The following is a 7156-nucleotide window of genomic DNA, read 5'->3' as shown; positions in this document are numbered from 1 at the left end:
CAATGGAGGAGGGGAAATACTCGTATATCCTGTATCCCTACACATGCTCCTTACACTACTGATTGTATCTTAGCTACGTGTAACTGACTAACTGATACATCAACATATGCAAGTGCACATACCACGTGGCAATCTTGTCCTAGTAAATTTATTTTTACTGAGATTCCACCACATTCCCCCCTTTGATGCTTCTGATATTTCACAATTCCAGATGCATCACTTAACCATAGTTTGCTTACACCTCAAGTTGCCATGAACCAGACCAGACTTTGCGACTCCCTAAAGATACGAATCCCTCAACATTCCTCTTCCTGTACTTATTCTCCCTGATTTAGAGCCTCATACCTATATATAGCCATTATCTGTGCAGCAGCCTTTCTCTCTGCTATATTCTCTATAATGCTCTGCACAGACCTAACTACCAAAGGAATCAGACATGGTAGGAGAAGGCACAGCATCAAAATTAGCATGACTCCACCTACCAATGCCTTAAGTCCTCCAAACTGCTCATACCGATTACCAAACCAACTACTTGGATTATACCCTTTCCATACCTGGGTAGGCACATGCACTAGTTTAACCATATGGCTAGTAAGCTCAGCTATTGCTTGCCCTTCATCATCTATTTGAAGACAACAATTGCTTAGGTTAAACTTCCCACATACACCTCCCTCTACTGCCAATAGGTAATCCACGGCTAATCTATTTTGGTAAACGGCTGTCCTCATCCTAGTATTATGTTTCGCTAGGAGATTGAGCGCTTGCGATGTTTCATTGGTAATTATCTCAACCACTGCCTGTAACCTTATAATACGGTTGAGCATATATATTGGGGTTCTATATCCAAAAGTACCATCCTCTGCCCACGTAGCTGGCCCATAATAATCTATAATACACTGGGGAGGCCACTCATTATCTTCTCAGGTACCTATCTCTAGGGGTCCCCTTTTCTTTCTATGATTCACATCATATACCTTAACTCCCAAAGTCTCTCCTGTTTCAATAGGCAACAAGAAGAAGTATGGTTTGAGCATACCTAACACACATGCCCCTTCCCAGTCCTGTGGTAACTCCGAATAGGCTTTCTTACCACAGATCCAGTACAAATTTGCTGGGGCTTTCCAACTAGATGTAGCAGATAGGTCAAACCACACATCCTTTAAATTGGTATAACTTGCAAACGGGTTAGGTGGTTCTGAGACATTTGAAGCTGACCACCAAGTTGTATTCTTTGTATTATCATCATAAGCTTTTTGCCCTAGACAAGTCAATTCTCCTACAGATGTATTAAACATTATTCCTTTCCTTGCTATGCAAACATAACCTATAATGGAGGTCTTTAATCGCCACTCAGATTTACCTCTAACACTCATTTGATAAACAGCTTGAGAAGATGTTATCTGTTCAATTGTCTCAGAACCGGAATACATTACATCCTTTGATTCCCAGGGCCATTGGTCTCCCATATTAGTACCTCCACACACATAGCAGTTGGTTACATTAAGACTACCAGCAATACTCTCGGCTAGATCAATAAACAAGTTCTTAGCATTATGGGGGATCTTATTCTCTACACTCATCTCCTCGTAGAAAGAATGGAAAACCTGATGAGTCTGGGCTGCCACAGTATCGGTCTCTATCCCTATAAATAATATTGTCCCAGGATCCAAACCTGTCCCATATATCTGGAACCCAAATAAGTTTCCGAACCTATCTATAAACTGTTCAGGATTATTAATAAGTATATGGACTGGGTTACACTCCATAGACTTACAATATGGTTTGGTAGGCAACTTAGTAACAATCATATCCTTATCTACTTATTATATTATTATATTATTATATATTTCCTACCTGTTCTATGTTAAATTTTGTATATATTGTATATTAATATTGTATTTGTATTTTATTGCACACTAACTGTAACAATGCAATGATTTGTGGACCCAGGACATACTTGAAAACGAGAGAAATCTCAATGTATCTTTCCTGGTAAAATATTTTATAAATAAATAAATAAATAAATACTGTCTGTCCCCAAGTTGCCCACCCTACACAAGACCAATATGGACAATAATTATAATTCGTATTTGGGCATTTTGGATCTATATACTTGTTCTTACTACTGGGGCAAATATACTTATCATTAGACCCATACGTTCTTTCCCATTTAAGATCCCCGCATACATTCCACGGTTTTCTACCACTTGATATCGCCTTACATGCATCAAATAGCAGAACACCCGAAGAATGTACGGTTTCTAGTATTGTCTTATTTATTAGGGTCCCCTGTGAGTCTCCATTCCGAAGGGTCAACCAAATTGTACGGGGTTGATACTCTGGACTAAAACACTTAGGTTCTCCTACTCCTAAATGGCATACACTATAATCTATACCTAAGTATCTACACTTAGATACATATCCTTTACACTCATATTGTGAATGCCAAATAAGGGTCTGGGAAATATGATTACCTGTTTTTGTAGTCTTAATGCAAACCTCACAGCCAGGTGTGTCGGTACCTCTACCTTCCTAAATAATTAAAAATACAAATATACACATTATCAAATGCATTTCTCCTGACATCTTTATCCTAATTCTTCGTCCGTGCGATGGCACCTCAGCTTCCAGGAGGTAAGGGCTGCAAGGAATGGAGTCCTTCAAGTCCTCTCTTCCCTTCACAGAGCTCCCTTCAAGACACTCTGGCTATGTAACGTGGGTAGGTGGCCAGGCTTTATTATGGCCGTCAAAACACCCACTTGCTGATCTCTTTGATTACTCTAGAAGTCCCAATATCTCCTCGTCACTCCGACTGAGTTACACGCTTTAACCGGATCTTGCAGGGATTCTCTGGATCTGGTGTAGCTTGCCAAGAATCTACTGCTGCTGGTTTAACCCTGGAGTGATGAATCCACGGAGTCACTTCAGCCACCTTTATAGCTGTAGGGGTAGACAAAAGAACAACATAAGGACCCCTCCACTTTGGCCCCAACGGTACACTGTTCCACTCCTTTATCCAAACTTGATTTCCTGGATGATAACAATGGACAGGTGGATAAATAGTCACAGGTAATCTATCTTGTACCCATTTCTGTACCTCCTCCATAGTTTTACCCAACTCTACAAGCTGCTGCCGGGTAATTCCTTCTCCCAACTGACTTAAATGCCCCCTTAAGTTACCAAGTACAGGAGGTGGACGCCCATACATAATTTCAAAAGGTGAGAGACCCATCCTTCTGGTAGGTGTACTACGAATGCGTAACAGAGCTATTGGCAAAAGAACATTCCATTTAAGTTGAGTTTCTTGACACATCTTTGCCAATTGGTTCTTAATAGTTCTGTTCATCCTTTCCACTTTCCCATAACTCTGAGATCTATATGCCGTATGAAGCTTCCACTTAATACCAAGTATATGAGTCAGTTGTTGTAGGCACTGGTGAATGAAGGCTGGACCATTATCCGATCCTATAGAACATGGTAGTCCATATCGGGGTATTATTTCTCGCAACAGAAATCGCACAACTTCTGCTTTCTCTGTACGAGTAGGACATGCTTCTACCCATCCTGAGTAGGTACACACAACTACTAGTAGGTAGCGATGTTCGCCTGATTTAGGCATTACCGTATAGTCTATTTGGAGATCGGACATAGGGAGTCCTCCCATATACTGGACTCCTGGTGGTTTCACAGGACCTTGCCTTGCGTTGTTCTTGGCACATATCACACATCTTCGTACAATGGCTTGAGTCAAGTTGGACAATCTTGGTATGTAGAAATGCTTCCTAAGAGATTCTTCCATACTATCTCTCCCGGAATGTGTCCCGTTATGATAACTCTGGACAATTTCTACAGCTAGCGATGCTGGAATAACTATTCTTCCATCTTCTAACTGATACCAATTGTTCTCCAGGTACTTCCCAGTTTCGGTCTTTAACCACTCTTCTTCTTGAGCTGTATAAACTGGAGTCCATTGAGACAGAGGGGTCGGTATGAGAGCAGCTATACGTTCCACATACTCCTGTTTTCCTGATTCAGCGGCACGCTTGGCTGCATTATCTGCCATCCGATTTCCTTTTGTTACATCACCATCACCTTTCAGATGCGCTCGACAATGTATGATACCAACTTCTTTCGGTTCCCACACGGCTTCCAGTAGTTGTAATATCTCAGCTGCGTACTTGATTTCTTTACCCTCTGAGTTCAGTAGTCCTCTTTCTTTATACAAAGCTCCATGGGCATGAGTGGTTAAAAACGCATACTTGGAGTCTGTGTAGATGTTCACCCTCAAACCTTCAGCCAATTGTAACGCTCGTGTGAGTGCGATTAGTTCTGCCTTCTGTGCCGATGTTCCTTTTGACAATGGCCGAGCTTCTATCACCTTGTCTATGGTTGTCACTGCATATCCTGCATAGCGAATCCCTTCTTTCACATAACTACTGCCGTCCGTATAGTACTGGACATCAGGGTTCTGGATGGGAAAATCACGATGGTCCGGTCTACTTGAAAACACTTCATCCATCACCTCCAGGCAATCATGTTGACTCTCAGTAGGTTGTGGCAAAAGGGTAGCTGGATTCAAGGTGTTAACAGTCTCTAGATGCACTCTCGGGTTTTCACATAACATAGCTTGATACTTAGTCATGCGGCTATTGCTAAACCAATGATTGCCTTTATAGTCTAGCAACGTCTGTACTGCGTGCGGGACTCGCACGTAGAGTTCCTGACCCAGAGTGAGCTTATCAGCTTCGGCTACCAGCAGGGCGGCGGCAGCTACAGCTCTTAGACAAGGTGGAAGTCCACTGGCCACTGCATCCAGTTGTTTGGACATATATGCAACAGGTCGTTGCCATGATCCCAAGTACTGTGTCAATACTGCCACAGCCATTCTTCTTTGCTCGTGTACATATAAGTAGAATGGGCGTGTATGATCAGGTAGACCTAATGCTGGGGCGCTCATCAATGCCTTCTTCACATCTTCAAATGCCTTCTGCTGTTCGGGGGTCCACAGGAAGGGATCGTGTTCTGTACCTTTTATAGCCACATAAAGAGGTTTCGCCAATATCGCATAACTGGGAATCCATATCCTACAGAAGCCTGCTGCCCCCAAGAACTCTCGCACTTGTCTTCTATTCTTGGGTCCCCATTATTCTCTGGCCCCATTATACTTTGACCTTCAGAGATATGGAATCCCAGATACTTGACAGTTGGCTGACACAACTGGGCTTTCTTCCTGGACACCTTGTATCCTGCCTTCCAAAGAATGTGCAGTAGATCATGTGTTGCTTGCTGACATATCTCTCTTGTAACTGCCGCTATTAACAAATCATCTACGTATTGTAATAGTACACATTCTCCTGGGATGGACTTTAAATCCAGTAAGTCTTGACTTAAAGCTGATCCAAATAGGGTAGGTGAATTCTTAAACCCTTGGGGCAATCTTGTCCAAGTCATCTGGCGTTTCGAGCCCGTTACAGCATTTTCCCATTGGAATGCAAAGATACACTGACTTTCCGCAGCAATTCGTAGGCAAAAGAAGGCATCTTTGAGATCCAAAACTGTGAAGTAGGTAGCCCCGCCCGGAATTAAAGCAAGCAGGTTATATGGATTGGGTACAACTGGATGTATACTCACTACCGCATCATTGACTGCTCTCAAGTCCTGCACAGGTCGATACTCATCTGTACCGGGCTTTTGAACAGGCAACAATGGGGTGTTCCAGAATTTTAGGATACCATACCTTATGAACGTATCCAAATTAGATTGTATGTTCTTCTTGGCCTTTTGTGGAATATGATATTGTCTCAGGCTTACTGGATAAACCCCAAGCTTTAGTTCGATATGAATTGGTGGGATATTACGAGCAAGTCCTGGTGGGTTATTCTCTGCCCACACTCCTGGTATATTGAACAAGGATTCATCACTCTTAGGGTTTTGGCTAGTCAACACTGTATAAAGTCGCCACTCTTCTTCCTTTGGTACAGATATTGTCATTATACCTGAGGGTCCATTGAACTTCAAAGATGTTGTTCCGTTAGGTAGAAATGTTATCTGTGCTTGTAATTTCGACAACAAATCACGTCCTAGCAGTTGAACTGGACATTCAGGCATATAAAGGAACTGGTGTTTCACTATGTGGCCTCCCAATGTACAGAGTCGACTTTTAAGAACCGGTTTAGCGGCACTCCTTCCAGTTGCTCCTATTACAGTGATAGTTCTTCCTGAAGGAGGAGCGACTAGGTCAGTCACCACCGAATGTTCAGCACCAGTGTCAATCATGAAAGAACTCCTTTTTCCCCCTATTGCTACATCGACCATAGGCTCCGCTCGGCCAAGTGGGATGGAGCCCGGTCGGTATCAATAGTCCTCCATGACTGTGTCAGCCAAACCCACAAAGTCCCTATCCTCTCGCGGGGTCTCTGCACTGCTGGGTAATATCTATCTCCACTAACACTTCCTCTATTATTCCCACTATTTCCTACTCAAAGGTTCCCCATTCCACTTATTCTCACCTTTATCCGTTCCCCTATATACTTCCTTCTCCCTTCTATCTACGCCTGCGACAGCTACTGCGTCCTTCCTCCTTCTTCGTCTCTGTCTCCCTATTCATATAGACCTTATTTGCTATTTCCATTAGTTGGGTTATGGACATCCCTACAAACCCTTCTAACTTATGTAGCTTGCGCTTTATATCTCCGTAGGCTTGGCTGACAAAGGCAGAGTTAACCATTCGGGAATTCTCAGGAGCCTCTGGATTAAAAGGGGTATACAAACGGTATGCCTCCAATAATCGATCATAAAAGGCACTGGGCGATTCATCACATTTCTGCAATACCTCAGCCGTCTTAGACATATTAATCGCCTTTTTTCCTCCGGCTTTCATGCCAACAATAATAGCGTCCCTGTATGCTTTTAAATGGGCCATATCTCCGCCATTGACATTCCACTCCAGATCAGTATTTGGATAATGTGCTGCGGCCCATGCTGCCGGGTTGGCCTGATTTTGTGCACGGGCCGCTTCTTCCAGCGCTTTAATTGCCGCTTGGTTTATCCGTGTCCTTTCCTCGTTGTTAAACAATGTAAATTATTTATTTATTATTGCAATTTATATAGCGCCAACAGATTCTCATATTATGAGAGGGGATTTAACTATAAATAG

This window comes from Pelobates fuscus, chromosome 2, assembly GCF_036172605.1.
Source record: "Pelobates fuscus isolate aPelFus1 chromosome 2, aPelFus1.pri, whole genome shotgun sequence".
Classification (NCBI taxonomy): domain Eukaryota; kingdom Metazoa; phylum Chordata; class Amphibia; order Anura; family Pelobatidae; genus Pelobates; species Pelobates fuscus.
Note: the sequence above shows the minus strand (reverse complement) of the source record.